The sequence below is a fragment of the Mustela nivalis genome (genome assembly GCF_964662115.1).
Source record: "Mustela nivalis genome assembly, chromosome: 8".
Lineage (NCBI taxonomy): Eukaryota > Metazoa > Chordata > Mammalia > Carnivora > Mustelidae > Mustela > Mustela nivalis.
In genome coordinates, this window is record NC_139027.1 from 139106073 (window position 1) to 139122078 (window position 16006).

General features: G+C 51.4%; 1 long non-coding RNA gene across 1 annotated transcript; it reads right to left on the reverse strand.

The window, feature by feature from the left end:
- Positions 1-12466: 12466 nt before the first annotated feature.
- Positions 12467-15267, reverse strand: LOC309871907. The gene is made up of 2 exons (XR_014315563.1): positions 15132-15267; positions 12467-13056 (listed from the first exon to the last, which is right to left on the reverse strand). It is a non-coding gene; the product is annotated as an uncharacterized lncRNA (long non-coding RNA).
- Positions 15268-16006: the final 739 nt, after the last annotated feature.

Genomic DNA, 16006 nt, shown 5'->3' on the forward strand with positions numbered 1-16006 from the left:
GTGCAGGAATGTGATGTGATCTGATTTTCCTTCTCACAATCTCTCTGATTGTGGCATAGGACAGACCCGGAGAGATTGGAAGAGCAGCAGGGATCCCAGCTGGGGACCTGGACCACAGTAGCCCCGTGGAGCGGGGGAGAAGTCCCAGACACGGCACACGCTCAGCGGTGGTGCAGACAGGCTCATGGGGACGTGCACCACTCATTGTTCTTCCCTCAGTTTGCAACAACCCCTCCCAGAGGCACAGGGCAGCCCCAAGCTTAGCTGCTGCCACCCCTCCAGGAAGCCTTCCTGACCCAGGCTGGGCTGGAGTCCCCTGAGCCGCTCTGCACCCCATTTTGTAGTGCTGATGCCTCTCCCCCTCCCTCCCCAGCCCAACTCCCAAACGGAGGAAAAACCAGGCCTTCAGAAGTGCGGAGAAGCATGTGGGAGGTGCCCTTGTCAGGAGAGCGGCCCAGAAGGTCAACACCAGACTGAGGGGCCCCAAGGTTCACGATGAGGTCCCCACCTTGCCCTGACCTTCACCCCCTCCCATGAGACATGACCTCTGCCAGCAGCAGCAAGAATCCCAGAGTCAAAGGCACTCTTGACTTTGCAATGTCTCAGACGTGAGACACTGGGGTTTGCCATCGCTCAGGAGGTGCAGAGGGGCCGGCGCGAAGGGGCTGCCCAGGAGAGGGGTGAGGAGAATGACGGAGACCCCAGAGCCAGGACCCTCACTCAGAGATGCCTGCTGTGGCTCTGCCAGGTGCAGAGGGAACACCCCTCCCCCTCTGCATCCGGACACCAGACCCCCTCCACCCCGGCTGCAGGGGCCTCGGGGAACTGCCCCCAGCAGCTGAGGACCTCTTTCCACTCCCTACTCCCCCCCAAAGGGTGACACAGAGACCCTCCATAGGACACGCTCTTGTGATCTATATCAAATCCCAGCTAGCTAGTCCTGGAGGTGACTAGGAGTCACTTCCGAGTTCCCTTTCATCAAGGAAAGGAGAGACGGGTGGAGGGGTGGGGGCAAGGACAGGCCAGTTTTCTGCCTCCAGTCCGGCAGACAAGTACGACCGAGTAAGCCCCTGTAGCTCTCCTCTGGGTGGGGTGACAGCCCTCCCTCAAGGCTACAAGAGGTGGGGGGACCTACAAGGGGGTGGGGGGGATACAAGGCAGCCGGGGGTTTCTCTCAGGAAGGACGTTGAAAAAAGCCCCACAGAGAAGGTTCCATCTGAGCAAGCAGGCAAGGTCATCTGGGACAAAATGCCGCTCCTTCCCAAAACTTGTCTTCAGGTGGGCACTGCCTGGCCACCTCACACTGGGGACTGGGCTTCCTCAGCAGCCTCCAAACAGCCCCCAGGCCTTTGATGGGCCCCCCCCACCTTCATGCCTGGCAAAGACCTCCACACCCCCAGTTTTGACCACAGGCTGTCCTGATAGCCACCCAACCCTGTCATCGTCCTAGCTCTGATCCTCCCACAGTCCCCAACCCCCAGAACAAGGAGCGTCCCTCAGAGGACAGAGGTCCTGAGCAGGCATAAAAGGGCCCTTTCTCCCACCCTGAAGGGCCCTATTGTCCTCTGCTGCTCACGGGACTTCTCTGTGTGGGGGAGAAGGGGGGCTGGGACTCATAAAAGAAGCTGTGAACTGACGGGTCCCTCCCGTTTGGCTACAAATCAAAGCATGTCCAGACAGTTCCGCCAGATTACAGTGTCCTCCACGTGGCTATGGCTTTATAGGACTCTGTGGGGAAACAGCAGGAGGAGGTGGAGGCCAGAGGTCAGCATGGAGCAGGAGGCAGGATCTGTACCCCTAGATGACCAAGTCTTAGCGCCAAAGTCTCTTCCCTGACACCCGGAAACCATTCAGTCCTAGGGAAACCGACCTGTTGGCTACTCCCACCCCTGTCTGGTCACTCATCCTTTCCAGAGTGCTTTGGCCCCAGTTTCCTGGCCAGAAGATGGGAATGCAGAGGGATTGTGGGAAGGCATTTACATGCATGCTGTCCGGATTCTGGATGGGACCCCCAAGGCGTCACAGCCATGCTGAGACCCAGGACGAGCCGCCCAGCTTCTCTGAGTTTTGGTCTCTTCACCTGCAAATGTGCATAAAAATTCCTACCCCAGAGCATAGGAATCCACGGATTTAATTTATGTGAAGTGCTTAAAACAGCGACTGGCCTGTGGCAAGTGACACAGTGGCTGTTAGATAATTATTTAATTAAATATTCACCTAAGTGGCCCAAGCCCTCACTTTGCCTATCATGAGAATGAAGGACATTGAAGGTCATTTCAGGGGCGTTCAGAAGAACCTCTGCTTATACGCTGCCGACGAGAGACACACCTGGAGTCAAGTCACACCATCCCTAGATCAAAATAGAGAGGTATGGACACAAGGTGTGCAAAGAGACACACACATGATGTACTTTGTGTGCGTGGGTGTGTGTGTGTACATATCGCAAACCCAAAGACACAACTCGAAAAAAGGACTCTCGGAAAGAGTAAGCAAAAGATTTCAAGACATAAGTTGTGACAAAAGGTTTACTTTGTATTTATATATATAAAAGCCAGCAACTAAATGATGATATAAGACTCAGGAGCCTTCATGCATTAAATAACATAGTGCTAAAATTCAGGAAGAAAACAGACGCAAGATGTCATGCAGCTTAGATACTTCTCCCTGCAGAAACCTTTCCAGGATGCCTCCTGGCTTCTATAGGACACTCTACCTGCCTTGTCACAAAATGTAGGGTCGGTTTTTGTTAATTACCTGTTGAACCGCCCCTCCCCCGCTCCCACTGGTATTTCAGCCCCGTTGGCAGCTGCTGGGCTGAGGGGCTCAGACAACGTCTGTCTTGCTCATTTTGTTCAATGCTCAGCATGATGCTCACCAGTCCACCGATAAATATTGGTTAAATGAGTGACCATAGATACATATTCAACTCTGTATCCCTAAGACAGAGAAGCCACAATTCTTTTCAAATGTCGATGGCTGTTTATAAAGATCTTTCATACACATGTGGCCAAAGGAAAACTTTAATAAATATCAAAAGGGAGAAACTATACAGAAGATGCTCTGACCTTACAGCGAAAGGATAAACCAAAATCTAAAAAATAAAAAATTCCAACCAGCTAGAAAGTAAAAATCACTTCGTGAAATCGCTTCAGTCAAAGAAGGAATCAAAACTGAAATTAGAAGGTTTTTTATTTCTCACAAAATATGATAGAAACAACCATCCACATAAAAATCTAGGGGATGTGGCCAAGTCTACACTCTGAGAAAAGACATGAGAGATGGAAATGTTTTCATACTTGAACAAGAAATAACTAAACCAAATGAAGAAAGCGGTCAAAGCAAAGAGCTAAAAAAAGAAAGAAATGAATGGAAGGAAAGCAAGAGGGAATTAATAAAGATAAAATAAAAATTAAGAAATTAGAAAACAGAGAAAAACACGGAATTTATAAGCATGTCTCGGAACATGCTCTTTGAAAGGCACGTGAGATAAACGTATGTATTGAAAGTTCAACATATGAACGTATAGATATGGTCTCTTCACAACGTCTTTTTTTTTAATTATAAAATATCTAAAAGTAAACAAAGAAATAACTGCAAAATCTGTAGGAAAAATCCCACCACATCCTATTAAAGAACGTTTTAGAAGACCCCAATACACAGAGAAACAAACAGTGTTTCTGGATGGGGAGACTCAGTATTAGTGTCACAGTCACTGTCCTTGCCTCACCGTCCGGGGGACTCCATGCCTCCGTCTGTCCCTCTGCTACCGCTGCCGCCACGGGTGAGGGACTCTGGCCTCAAGTCTTTGCGGAAACAGGCGGGTGTTTCACTGGGGCCCGCTCCTCCATTTCTTCCCAGCCTCTCCTCCCCTCCCAGGAAGCCAGAGTTTCCTGAATTAATAAGTGAATTTAATGTAATTCCAATCACAAGGGGGTTTCAGGGTCAGAGAAGGTTTGAGAAGTGGGTATTCCATTTTCTTAGGAAAACAAAAGCATGAGAAAAAACAAAACTTTGGAAAATAAAATGAAAGAGCTGGATAAACAAATGGGGGGGGCAGTTTCTCAACGGCTGTGGCAAAGAGCCACCATGGCGGAAAGGAGTGGAGATCGGTCCTGGCACCTTGCCGGCAGTCCTTCCCACAGCCTCCCAGCTGACCTGGCCGGCTGGCCACCCCCCAAAAAACGCTCTGACCACCCCCAGTCCTTCTACCAGATGCCGCCAGCATCCTTTCCCTGCCACATTCCACCTGAAATTATGTCAAAGATTTAAAATTTGCGGCAAATGTCTGAGTCCTAGTTCGAGGTGTGATGCTGTCGCTCTTGCTACAGGAACAAAAAGAAGAAAACCATGAAAGTTGGGGGCGGACCCAAAGCAAGAGAAGGGAGTGTGACGCCTGCGAAATCAACCAACTCACAGGGCACGTCAATCAATGCGGGTGTGAGCCCGGGGCTCGGGCATGCCACCCCCCACCCCCCAGCCAGGGAAGCAGGAGAACACCAGCTAGACCAGTGGGACCGGGGTCTGTCGGGCTGGACTGAGCCATGTGTGCCCGGGGAAGAAGCGAAGACATTGAAGATGCCCAGACGGCTCCACGTTTTGCAAATGGAGACCAAACCATTGAGCAACATCGTGCCCACCAAGGGAGAAAAGGTGGAAGAACGAGATTTTTGTAGTCAAGAAGGGAAACCCCCAATGACTGGAAATGACTGCGAACACGAAATGCCAGGGAGGATTTTTAATCCGTACTTGATAGACACATCAAAAGGTCTGAAATAGGAATTGCCAGATGCTTGGACTGAAAAGAATGTTCTAGAGTCCCGTCCCCAGAGAAAACAACTCTTTCTTTCCTGTCAGTCCCAGCCAAAGTCCAGGTTCTAAGTCCTCTAAGCCAGAAGTTGGTCACAGGCACACCCCTGAGCCAATCACGGTAAGCAAGGGGATGGACCCGGCCAATGGGTTCAGACCCGGGTCTCCTGCCATCCCTGGTGATGGATGGTGTCAAGTCCATGTGGCCCCCCGGGGCTCCAAGGAGAATCCGGGTGTGTTTGGGGGCAGGCAAACACGACAGGTGTGAGTTATAGGGGGAAATACCTATCCTAGTTTACTAACCCCAGAAGAGAAACGCAAGGTCCACACAGAACCTGGGATAGGTCATCTTTCACTGCGATTCATTTAGAAGAAAAATGCAGAGAGGTTGGGTAAGGCTGCCCTAATGACCCGCCCAGGCACACAGTGGTCCTTCCGTGAAGGCAGCCCCTTGCGTCCACAGCCCTCATGCCATGGCCAGCGACAAGAGCCCACCTGGGCCCCAAGTGGAAGGGCCCTTTTGCCACCTTCATCTGCTGTGGCCAGGACCACAGAAGCTGCCCCGCCCGCCAGGACAGCAGGACAGTTCGCAGACGCACCCGAGGGTGTTAAGGAAGCCCCCAGCAGCCCCAGCTCCTGCCCAGACAACGAAGGCGTTTCGTTCCGACCATGTAGAGGAGGTTTCTGAGCATGAGACCGAGCCTGTTCCTCTGAAGCACAGCACCCAGCTGGCTAGCGGTGGGGTACATCGCGAGAAGGACAGAACGAGCTCTCACCCCAGAAGGTGGCAGAGGACGTCTCAACCTGCAGCCAACTCTGTGAGCGGCTCCATCCGAATCCGCCTAATTGATGAATTTTTATCAACCGGCGTTCGGATGAATAGGATTTTATTGGAACAGAGTGAATGTTCGAGGGAGAGGAGTGTGCACACAGTGTCATTTGGAACCCAGCCGGCCAGGCAGGCAGCAAACAAGAGGCAGGTGTCGATGGGCGCGCCAGGCGGCACACACGGACCGCGCCCAGAGCACGTGCTGGGCGTTTGCTGGGGTCCGGTCGGTCTCCCCGACAGCCCACGGCTCCCTCGTGTCTCCTTCCCCTTGGAATTACTCTAGTGCACGGCACAGAGGCTGGAGGCCCGTAGGGGCTTGACAGACGCCTACGGACTGGAGGAAAAGAAAGAACGAAGAAATAGAGGAAGGAAAAAGGGAGGCGAGAAGCAGGGGATGGAGGGAGGAGGGGGAGGCAGGCAAGTGAGGAGGGGAGGGCGCCTGGGTGGCTCCGCGGGTTAGAGCCGCTGCCTTTGGCTCAGGTCACGATCTCGGGGTCCTGGGATGGAGCCCCGGCTCTCTGCTCGGCGGCGAGTCAGCTTTCCCCTCTGCCTGCCTCTCTGCCTGCTTGTGATCTGTCAAATAAATAAAACCTTTAAAAAAAATACATTTAAAAAAAGAAAGAAAGGGAGGAGGAAGAGGGGCAGGAGGGGGGCACACGCAGATGTCCGCTCTTTCAGCCAGAAATGTGGTCTGTGAGCACAGCCCTCCCCGATCACAGGGCCCTTCTGCGTCTGAATGGGGACCCACTTTTCCTTCGTTTTCTGAGGATACTCCTCCATGGGACCGGCTTTTTCCTAAGAATGAGCGTCTTCGCCGCAGGAGGACGGAGCCTCCCGGCCACGGCTACCGAGCCCAAGTCCGGCCTCCACCCTTAGCCCTTGCACACCGGCCTCCTGGGGCACCATAGGAGGGCATTTGCCCTGATGTTGTCCTCACAGTCACGGGCATTGCCTCACCGTCCGGGGGACTGCATCCCTCCGTCTGTCCCTCTGCTACCGCTGCAGCCACGGGCGAGGGACTCTGGCCTCAAGTCTTTGCCGAAACGGGCGGGTGTTTCACTGGGGCCCGCTCCTCCATTTCTTCCCAGCCTCTCCTCCCCTCTCAGGGGTCTTCACCTTCTCTTCCTGCCAGAGGGAACCTTCTGGAGAGCATCGGAGCTCTGGGGCCCGGTGACTTCACAGGGAAAGAAAACATCATCTTGGCGTCTTCGTTCTTCCTGGAGGCGGGCGGTAGCTCGTGCCCTTGGAATCCAAGGCCAGCGGCTGGGCTGCCCGGGGTCCAGGTCCAGGGCCGCCCTCCCCTCCCCTCCCTACCTCATCCTACCTGGAAGAAGGACACATTGCATCGGCCGAGAAAGTTCCAGCTCTTCCATGGGGTCACAGCTGGGTCCACCCAGAGGGCGCTGCTGACCAGAGCCCCTTCCTTCTAGGGGCTCATTAGAGTGGGGGGTTGGGGTGCTCCCAGAGAAATCACTGCATTTCCAGCTGTTATCCTTTCAAAACAGCCTCGGAAAAGGCCAGCTGTCCTAGAGCAATTGGCTCAGGGAGTCTTCACTTCAGGACACTCATCCACTGCCCCTTCCTTTACAAAGTCCAGGGGCTGCCGTGGCCACATGGCTGCGGAACGGGGTGGGTTTCGGCCGAAGGCTGGTTTAGCGCCTTCCTGCCGGCACCCAGCGGCCTTTCCCACTGATCTTTCTCTCTGGATCTCCACCTTTTCCTTCATCGCGGCAGAAACCGGGTCATCATCCCTGGGACAATTTGACAATAGTAAGTAGTGTTTATACGACATCTTGCATTTTAAAAAGCACTTTGACTGCGTGTCCCTAGCTTGGGCCGGTAAGTCAGATCGCTTTTCTCCTTGCCTTACCGCTGACTTCTCGAAGATCCAGAAAACACTGAGCTGACGGGGACACCCAGTCCTTGCAGAGCAAACCCAGCCTTGACTCCACAAGTTCATTGTAAACATAACAGCAAGAAATCTAAAATTAGCCTCTCAAACCAACGCTGCACTTTAGGGTCATAGCCCCCCAGATTACTTTTCTTACTAAAATTGGATCCTATTGCAAATACTTATTTCTAATTTGCTTCTTTCCATTGTGACCTCGGATCGCATGACGTTTCCTTCTGGCTACTAGGCATGTGTCGGACCAATACTGTGTTGCTGATCGTTTCCAGCTTTCCACTCCAGGATGTCTGGGGCCGGTCCTCAGCCCTCCCCGAGGTGCCTGCGGCCCTCCCGACAGGGGGCCTTGTCACAGTCATGGACTTGGAGAGCCTTTGCCACTACATTGAAAATCACAGTTATCTTGGCCCTCTGCCTGACCCCGTTCACTGTTGTCATATCAACAAAGTACAGGAATGAAGAGAATGACCCAGTGATGGTTCCAAAGGACCCTCCCCAACCCCCCCCCCACCCCCAGGGTCCTTCTTCAGTCCACACCAGGCGCTCCTGTGCACAAGCCTTCGCTGGCTGCTGGGATCTGCCCCGTGTAGGCTTCACACCACACACCACCCCGCTTTCCACCCCGAGCCAGGGTGTCACCTGCTAAGACATAAGACCATGCTGACCTCTTTTTTCCCTGCCAAAAACCCTTGAATGAGCTCAGCTTCTACACCATGATCTCTGCAACCTTCTGTGATGTGGCGCTGCGTCCCTCTCCAAACCTGGCCTCAGGCCAGACCCTGTTACCCCCGACCCCCCGTGTCTCAGCTTGTGCCACCCCCAGAGCCTGGAATTCCTCCCTTCCCCTCTTGGCTCAAATCTGGCTCATCTTTTCAAATACAACAACAAGGGTATCCTCCTCCAAGAAGCCCTCCCTAACTTCTCCCAGCCTGCACCAGCCCATATTCCTGTCCTTGGGTTCCCAAGAGTCCCTGTGTACTGGCTGTCACCTCTCTCAATACTCTAGGGTAGGAATTCTGTGTTTATGCCTCAGTTTCCTCTAGGACACTATGACCCCCCCCCCCCCACGGGCAAGCTCTCTGTTTTAACCGTCTCTGCATCTCCTAGCTCAGCATCCTGTTTGGGAAAAGGTGGGTACTTGGTAAGAATTTTATGTTCATTCATTCATTCATTCATTCACTCATTCATTCATTCGTTGCTTCTGGCTGCAGCCGTATCTCCTCCCTTCCACCACTGGTGGCTGAGGAATGAGGTAACGTAGTGTGGGGACACCAAATTACTGCGTGTCTGTTTTGCTAAATGAGGTCGTGGTGCCCCAGGTCTTCAGCAGTGGGGTCCCTAACCTCAAGGACTCTACCAGGACATAGGACGTACATATCTCGGTCTTGGATCAAGACGCCTTGAGTTTTAACCTGCACAGAAAGCCCCAGGGTTCATGTTCAAGTGCTTCCCATCGGGCCAGCCTGGGGTCGGCCCAGGCTTCCGCATTCCTCACCGGACCCCAGGGGACGCCCACCCACCGGCCAGACACCCCTGGGCAGAGCCAGGGGCTGGACACTTAAACAACAACGTGCGGCAGGCCGTAGCCAAGGGTGGGGATCATGACGCATCCCCAGTCACCCCCACCCCAAACCTTGTTTTCCTTCATGTTAATTCTCACTTTTGTGTCCTAAGTGTATTTACATGTAAACTTAAATAAATACATTAAAGGAAAAACAAGCATCACTTTCCACCGATAAAAACTACCCATAAACATAAATATAGTGGAATCCTCAGCCGGGGATGCCCTCTGGCTACGTATCCCCGCCTGGAGGTTCTGGGCCTGCGTCCCGCTGTCTTTGCTGAAAGGCAGAGGAGCACGTGGAGGGAAGAGGGAAGAGCAGATGGGCACCGCACCTGTGTGCACAGGCGGCAACAGGTGTACGCGTCAGGACGCCCGGCCCGACAGGTCCAAAGGCCACACTGTCGGGCCCGGGCACGCCCCAAGCTCCGGACGGCCCGGCCAGTTTCAGAGCAAAGCCTGAGTGTGCACTACAGCTTGAGCAAGGGTGGGAGGGAGGCAAGACTAGACGCTGTCTGGGTCCAGAATCTCCGTGCCTGGTCCTCCCCTCGTCATTCATTCCTCGCACCAGCCACTCGCGCTTACGACATCACCCAGCGCGACAAGCACCAGCCTCCCGCGTCAGGTGCAAGGATTGCCCCCCCCCCCAACGCCATTGCAATTGCTTCAGAGAAAGCCTGCCCAAAGGCTGCAGGATGGAAGTAACAGACGTGCAAATAAATGATGTTTCCCCAGCAGCAGACTCTGTGTGGGGAGCCGGCAGCTTTGCATAAATTATGGTGACACTTTCCCAGCATGGTTGTGACACCGGGAGATTGGGCCATCGTCCGGAGGCTGCAAGGCGGAGAGCTGGGACAAGGGTGAATGGACAGCACGGAATCACACAGGAAGGGGCCCGACCCGTCATTCAGAACCAGCAACAAGAATTGATCTGGGGCATCTGCCCTTAAGGGGCGTGGCCAACCCAAGGGGCACTGGCTGCTGGTCTGGAAAAGGCTGTGATCACAGACTCATCCTGGGCAAAGTGCAAGCGAAGCAGTTCGCTCCCTGGAAACCCTGTAGCAAAGGGAAGGACATCTGGTGTTGCGTGCGCTGTGCCCTTTTCCTCTGGTGAAAGATGCCTGGTGTCTTGGGCTGAGATGGGCACTCACCTGCCCTGTCCGTGGTGGGGAATTTTCTGTGTCCCTGTGACTGGGCCATGCGAGCCCAGGCATTTAGTTCGGCGTCACTCTGGGCACGTCTGGGAGGATGTTTCTGGGTTAGACTCACATCAGAATCTACAAAGTACATAGATTTCCCTCCCCATCCTGAGAGCATCTTGTCCAAGCGTCTCGTCCAATCTGTTCAGAGCTCAAATAGAATCAAATGGCAGAGGAAGGTCACGTTGGCTCTCTGTCTGACTGAATGGGGACTTAGATCCTCCCCTGCCCTCAGGGTTCCCATTTCTCAGGCCTTCAGACTCAGGCTGGAATCTACACGGGGACCCTTCAGCTCTGCTGGGTCTCCAGGTCCAGCTTGCAAATCACCGATCATGGGACTTCTCAGCCTCCATATTAGGATGAGCCGATTCCTTATAATAATTTATATATATGTGTGTGTGTGTATATATATGTGTGTGTGTGTATATATTGAAATATTTATTTATTTATAAATGTCTGAGAGTGTCTATCATGTTTCGGGCACCAAATTGGGAAGCCTAGGGCTATAATGGCGTCCCGGGGCAGGTCTTCTCCCAAGCAGACTAACACTAATACAGCTGAAGATGAGTCCGTTGAAAACCAAACAAACAAACAAAACCAAAAAAAGGCACCCAAGTTTTGAATTCCGGCTGCATTCAAAAGCAGAAGCCCTTAATGGAAAGAACCAAAATCTCAGAGCCATGTGAATCTTCAAAAGGAAATTCCCAATCCCTTCTTTTGCTGGCCCCTCGCCCTTTAATGGTTTATTTTCAGAGCACAGCAGTAGGGATGTTGGAGAAGAGCAGTAACTGTGCCTTGACCTCCCGCCTAGGTCACGGGCCAGCCTGGGCACCCCCACCCCCGCCCCCTCACCAGAGCAGGGCAATCCATAGGGGCTTCAACCCAAATGTGCATAGAACAACGGAAGGACATGCAGTCAGCCTTCCCCGTCGCAGACGCTTTGGGCCGGTTCTCAGCCCCTCTCCGGACAGGTGCCCCGCCGCCGCCTGCAGTGCGGTGCGGGCTCGCAGAGGAGAGACGCTGTTGTGCCCACGTCTGTGCTGTGGGCGCAGTCACAAACCCCTCAGACTGGAAAAAGCAGACAGCTGCGCCCGGCAGGCTCACATGTGCCGACTCCATCTGCTACATCATTACGGCGGGGCCTTGGCAGTCTGCAGAAAAACACATTTGTTTTCTCCATAAAGAGGAAGAGTCAACTTTGCTGGCGTTCTCATAAGTTTTTGCAATTACTTTAATGTGCAAAGTGCCGTGTACAAAGGCAGGAACAGGGTAAGGGGCCAGGACGCAGCGGTTCATTAAGTTATGTTCTACGTTCAGTTAGCCGCTGGCGAGCTCTGGCGGCTTAAGCAACGGTTCACAGTCTTGAGAAGCCTTACCCCGAAGCTGACGACAATGTCTCGACGCTCAGCACTTGGCCTCCCGTGCCCACACAGGTCTGGGGGTAGCATCCCACATGGTGGGCTCTGGGATGGCTGCTGGGGGAAAGCAGGCTCGGTTGGGGACGGCGAGTCACACACGGTGCAGGAGAAAGGAGAGTGAGTCCATGAAAGCCGGACAGCCGGACAGCAGGGCTGTCCCAGCTTCTGAACCCAGACAGATACCTCTCTTCCCCTCTTCTCAATGCGTGATAGAGAATCTGTGCCCGATGGCAGAGTTCTTATATACTGATCGTACCCTAGCCCGGCCCCATGGCTCCCCCAAAGTGGAACCGACTGGAGCCATTGAGAGCGAATTTCCACTCTGTCACTTAGTGTATGACTCAGCTTCATGCTTCTCATCCGTTAAATGGGCGCATCTGTTATAGGTCCTCCCGAGCGCTGTGGAAGGAGGCAAGGAAGGTCTTCTACACAAGGGACTTAGCGCGACTTGTTTCAATTCTGCCCATAAGTACATCACCACTTCTCTGTAAGTACAACATCCGATACCTCCCGAGTTCGGTCACCCTTTCTAATGCAGCCTGAGCTGTCATTCCCAACAGGTTCCCAACCGGTCCCATCATCCGTGGGACCTAGAGCGAACCACAGCCGGTGCACCAGACCCTGCTGGCCACCTGATTTCGTGCACCTGCTTGAGCTAAGTAACAGCATTTACGTTAGTTAATGGACAGCTATAAATCAAAAGAAGAATATTATTGTGCAATGTATGGAAATTAAATGAAATTCAAATTTCAATGTTGGCAATAGCTTTATTGAGACCAGCCACAACTGTTTACTAATGTACAGTCTCCGCCGTGAGCAGAAGAGCAGGGCTGAGTGAAGAACCACAGAGACGTGTGACCTGTAAATCCGGAAATATCTACTACATGTTCCTTACGGCAAGTCTGCTGACTCTCGTCTGAGGGAATAAAACCATTATCTTTGGAGTCTTGCTCAGTTGCACAGTTGACGTTGGAAGACCCCAAGACCTGACCTATTGGGATCAATGTGGGAAGCAACTAGAAACATAGACACTTTCAGGTGTGCCGTTGCGTCTCATCCAATGACAACACACCAAGAGGGTCTTGGTGTTGGATTCGCAGGAAGGACCCTGGCATCGAAGCAGTGTTTGAAACCCAGCTTGGTCCCCTGCAGGCCGTGTGACTTCCGAACGGTGACCGAACCTTTCTGAGCTCTCTGCTGGAAACTGAGGTATCTGTCCCTTTGGCTCGGGGTCACAGGGACAAGTAGAGTAAATGGATTCCGCTCTGCAAAGGACCAGACGTTCTGCTGCTGAAGGAAATGTGTTGGCGCCTCCTCCCAGAGTTTGTCTCTGCGGTCTGTCAAAGAAGAACACATACCAAACAAGAACATTCTTTCTAAGCCACGAAAACCACCACCGGCTTCCAGTTTCAACTCCCCCACGTAAAGGGCCTGGGAGCTGGGAGTCATCATTCCCACCCTTACAATAATAACAGCCATTAAACAAAGAGAAGCTAAACACACTGAAAACGCGATGACTTTTCTTGGACCCGCCAGAGAGCTGGGCTGCCGAGGAAAACTGCTGCTCCAGACTCTGGGAAGATGGATGAACCCAGAGCCACCGCTGAACGGGGCTCACCTGAAGCGCAGAGTGTTAGGGCCATAAACAGTAGGAATAGTTAAGTGCTAATTCTCTAGAATTGCTAAGGGCTTAATGTAACCCGATGGGCATGAGGAACCCTGGGGGGAGAGGGTGCTGCAAGCTTGGGGAGGGACCCCCAATATTATGAGTTGTTTGTTGTTGTTGTTTTTTACCAGGAACTCCACTGGGTTCTTGCCTGGTGAAAATCCCAGGAAAAGCCCCTCCTGGCTCTGGGAGGAAGGAGAAATTAATCCCCATTAATTACACTCTAGAGCCTTCTCCATAAGGAAAGCCTGCTCTCCAGGGAAAAGACTTTGCTAGAGCCTTATCCCAGCAGGGAGGGCACTCTTCACACTTCAACCCCCTCCAACCTTCCTGTCTCACCCAAGGATGGGCATGGGTGTGGGACACACTTGTGACAGTCACAAGCCAGACACAGAGGCCCACAAGAAGACAGGTGCACCTGAATATTATAGAACATGTCCATCCCCCCACTCCTTAACACCACACCAGTGGGGCTCCAGTAACTGTAACATCGGGGATTACAACTGAAAGCTCTAGGATACAGAATCTCTAGGGGAGGACAAGTTAAGGAAGTTCAAGGTCGAGGGAGAATTAAAAAGCAAAGAGTCCAGAGGAATGTGAAGTTTCTCTCGCCTAGAGCTACAGCAAACATGAAACATGGGGAGCTCTGAGCCAGATTTTTTTTTTCAAAGATTTTATTTATTTATTTGAGGGAGAAAGCATACGCAGAGGGAGGGGCACAGGGAGAAGGAGAAACAGGCTCCCCACTGTGCAGGGAGCCCAACTCAGGGGATCCATCTCAGGACCTGGGATCATGACCTGAGCTGACGTCAGGTGCTTAACCAGCTGAGCCGCCCAGGCGCTCCTGAGCTAGATTAAAATAAATCCTCACACTGAAAGCCTATTTGCCTTAATATCCATTACTTGATACAACATGTCTAGCTTGAGACATGAAATTACAAGTCACACCAAAAGAAAAAGAAAACCAGCCTGAAGAGATAAAGCAGGCATCAGAACCAGACTCAAATATGACACAGATGTTGACATCATCAGACAAGGAATTCTAAATAGCTATGATTTGTATATTAAGAACACTGATGGAAAAAAAATAGACATGTATGCAGTACGAATGGATACTATAGAGAACCAAAAATTCTAAGAAATAATCGAAGGGAAACTCTCAAGATCAAAACCACTCTAACTGAAATGAAGAATGCCTCGAGTGGGCTCAGCAGATTGGACACGGCTGAGGAAGGATTTAGTGATGAAACTTGAAGATACTTCGGTAGAAACTTCCCAAACTGAAACTCAAAGAGAAAAAAGGATAAACACGGAACAGAACACCCAATAAGTGTGGGACATTTTCAAAAGATGTAAGATGTATGTTATCAGAATGCCAGAAACAGAAGAAAAGAACAAAGAATGATATTTGAAGAAGTAGTGGTTGAGAACATTCCAAGTTAATGACTAATCCCAAAGCATAGACCCAGGAAGACCCAAGAAACCCAGAGGATGTCGAGAAGCTACACACCTGAGAAGATCATATACAAACTGTAGGAAAACAAAGACAAAAAGAAAATTTTGAGTGAAGCCAAGGTAGGTGGAAAAACCTTACCTCTGAAGGAATGAAAATAAGAATCGTATCAGAAACCGTGCAAGCAAAAAAGAGTAGAATAAAATATTTAACATGTTGAATTTTAAAAGGGGGGGCAACTTAGAATTCTATATTCCAATAAGTTCTCCTTCAGAACCACAAGAAAGGGTCACCTGGGTGGCTCAGTCCTTAAGTGTCCGTCTGCCTTCTGCTCAGGTCATGATCTCAGGGTCCTGGGATCAAGCCCTGCATTGGGCTCTCTGCTCAGCAGGGAGCCTGCTTCTTTCTCTCCCCTCCCCCAGCTTGTGTTCTTTCTCTCACTGTGTCTCTCTCTGTCAAATAAGTAAATAAAACCTTTTAAAGAAAACCCACAAGAGAAATAATTTCTCATATAAACAAATACTAAGGGAATTTCATGCTTTCTGAGAAATGTTAAGAGATTTTCTTCAGGCAAAAAGAAAATGCTAGAGGTTGGAAACTTGGATCTACATTTTAAAAAGGGAAAAAGAAAAAGAAAGGAAGCCAGAGAAGACATACATGAAAATAAAATCCTTTATTTTCTTATTTGTATTTAATCTAAAAGATAACCATGTGAAATAATAATAGTCTCTTAGTCAGCTTGGGCTGCCCTTACAAAAGACCACAGACTGGGGATGGCGTGGGGGGGGGGGGGTGCTTAACCAACAGACATTTGTTTTCTCACAGTTCTGTAGGCTGGAAAGTCCAAGATCAAGGCTCCAACTGATTTGTCTTCAGGCAAGTGTCCTCTTCCTTGCTCTCAGATGGCCATTTTGTCCTCATATGCCCTTTCCTTAGTTCATTCGCATGGAGAGAGAGCAAGAGCGAGCTCTCTGATGTTCCTCTTATCACGACACTAATCCTGTGTGCTCCAGGCCCCACCCTTATGACCTCATTCAACTTTAACTGCCTCCTTCTAAGCCTTGTCTCCAAATACTGTCATATTGGGTGTTTGGGCTTCAACATATGAGCTGCAGAGGAAGGGGAGACATGATTCTGTACAGAGAAAACAGTAATATTGCATTGGGTG